Source organism: Sinocyclocheilus grahami, unplaced genomic scaffold, assembly GCF_001515645.1.
Source record: "Sinocyclocheilus grahami isolate Dianchi unplaced genomic scaffold, SAMN03320097.WGS_v1.1 scaffold42.1, whole genome shotgun sequence".
NCBI lineage: Eukaryota > Metazoa > Chordata > Actinopteri > Cypriniformes > Cyprinidae > Sinocyclocheilus > Sinocyclocheilus grahami.
Window position 1 is genome coordinate 1,322,741 of NW_015505221.1, and position 2,783 is coordinate 1,325,523.

The following is a 2,783-nucleotide window of genomic DNA, read 5'->3' on the forward strand; positions in this document are numbered from 1 at the left end:
CTGTAGTTATTATAACTGACGGTAAATGTCTTAAGAACTGTTTCTTAGGTGCATGTGCAATTATTGAATTTATCTGTGACAAAGGAAATTACTTTCTGACTATACATATCTTTGTTTTCTGAATGAGTAGACACAACAACATACCTCTTCTGCTTGACATCTGTTCATCCTTGTTACGACCCTATGGTTTGTGTTTTGTTATAGACCTTATGTAGCTCCAGCCTTTTTCAGTGCTGTGCTTGTCATTTTTTGTCTTCCGTTTTGTAGTTCCACAAGGTGAAGGTAAGGTCATGCGAATTTATGAATGGACCGCTCGTTTTAAAATCTTCCTGTTCTACTGATCTGCTAAGTCGTCTGATTTGCTTCTGCGGGCTGATGATGTCCTGATTGGTGTACAATATTTTAAAAAGCACGTCACCTCCACTGGAGAAAGTTTGATTTTTTTTTATAGTGCAGACAGAGATTGTATGTGTTAAGAGTATTAGAGACCGTATTGCTTGTTTGAGTTGAAAATAGTTTGTATTTGAGGAGTCTTGTTGGTGTATTTGACCCCTTTGTTTTATGATACTGATTTTGGATTGCCCTCTCAATTTGTTTGCTTGGGCTAGGCACAGTGTTGGTCCTCCCTATATTCAAAGTAAGCAAACTGTGGTATTTAGCTGTGAAAGATGTCCCCCAGGTAGGGTTGCCAACTTCAGAAAAGGAAAATAAGGGACAATCGTGGTTTTTCATAGAAAAATAAGGGACAGAATAAGGGACACACGCGCACACAGGCCTATTATGGTCAGTAGAAAGGTCTATTTACTGTAGTTATTATAACTGACGGTAAATGTCTTAAGAACTGTTTCTGATATATATCTCTTTTATATAATAAAAAAAAAAATGGAGTCTTCTCATCAAGGCTGTATTTATTTGATCAAAAATACAGTAATATTGTTCAATATTATTGCAATTTCTAATATTGGTTTCCTACCATATTATACTTTAAAATATTATTTATTTATGGGACGCAGCACTGCATTTTCAGCATCATTACTCCAGTCCTCAGTGTCACATGATCCTTTAGAAATCATTCTTATGCTGATTTATTATCAGTGTTGAAACTTGTGCTGCTTCATTTTTTTTGGTACCTGTGTTCCATAAATAAAACAAAAAGTTAAAAAGAACAGAATTTATTCAAAATATAAATCTTTTCTAACTATCACTTTTTATCCATTTAACACATCCTTACTGAATAAAATTATTCTAAAAGTTTCTTTAAAAAAAAGAAGAAAATAAATTTACTGACCCCAAACTTTTGAATAGTAGTGTATATTTAACACAGAATTTTTATTTTGAATAAATACTGTTCTTTTTAACATGTTATTTCTCAAAGAATCCTGAAAAAAATATCACTGGTCCCAAACAATAATAAGCAGCACAACTGTTTCCAACACTGATTATAAATCAGCATATTAGAATGATTTCTGAAGGATCATGTGACACTGAAGACCTGAGTAATGATGCTGAAAATTCAGCTTTGCTTCACAGGAATAAATTAAGTATAAATAGAAAACTGTTATGTTAAATTGCAATAATAGGCTATTTCACAAAATTAAATTTTTTTTCTGTATTTTTGATCAAATAAATGCAGTCTTGATGAGCATAAGAAACTTCTTTAAAAAAAAGAAAACATAAATAAAAAATCTTACTGATCCCAAACTTTTGAACGGCAGTATATAGGCTATAGGCAACATGAACAGTTAAATGTTATCACATTGTGAAAAACAAATATGTGCATTAACCTTATACTATTTATCAACCTACATCCATTAAATGTAAATTGTTTTATCTAGGTATACATTAAAGAAAGACGACTTTCCTTATTGATCACGTCTTCCCTCAGGTAAAATCATAGACTGTATAAAAGGGTAAAATGCAAGTTTTCTTGCGTGGCTGGATCTTGGAATCACGTTGTTTGCATTCGCTCAAACTGTAACGTTTTACTGACGTAAACATTTTTTTCCCCCATTCGTATGGTCTAGGTCAGGGGTGCCCAAACTCGGTCCTGGAGGTCCGGTGTCCTGCAGAGTTTAGCTCCAACTTGCCTCAACACACCTGCCTTCAAGTTTCTAGTATGCCTAGTAAGAGCTTGATTAGCTGGTTCAGGTGTGTTTAATTGGGTTTGGAGCTAAACTCTTCAGGACACCGGCCCTCCAGGACCGAGTTTGGGCACCCCTGGTCTAGGTGGTCATACGGCATATGCCTTAAATACGGGACAAACTGCGTTCCATATAGCTTTCATACGGAACGCTTCTTTGATGCCTTAAATACGGGACGATTCCGTATTATACGGAACGGTTGGCAACCCTACCCCCAGGTGGCTTTCTATGTGTGTGTGAGCCGAGAAGGAGCGAAACACGGACAAGTGGCTTTGGGTGTGCACTTAAACAGACAAATATTGCTGAATTGCACATATAAAAAATACCAGTTATATTAGAGAAAAATGTATGTAATCATGTCATCTTTGTCGTGGGGATTCTCTCTTTAGTGGAACACTAAAGATCTTAGTCCCAAGTGATGGTGTTCAAAAGGGGCGAGACGTCATCCAACTAGGCAAGGTGTTGCCAGAGATACACTAAAAGAGTATAATATTTTGTGACGAGACGCCCCAGGTTATCTTAAGTCAGGTGTGTAGAGAAATGTCTACCACAGAGGGTTTTGTGAACACAATGACAGACCCCCTGACAAAGTTTTGCTAAGGGCCCCCAAAAGTCTAGGACCGGCACTGGCTACACTCTAAA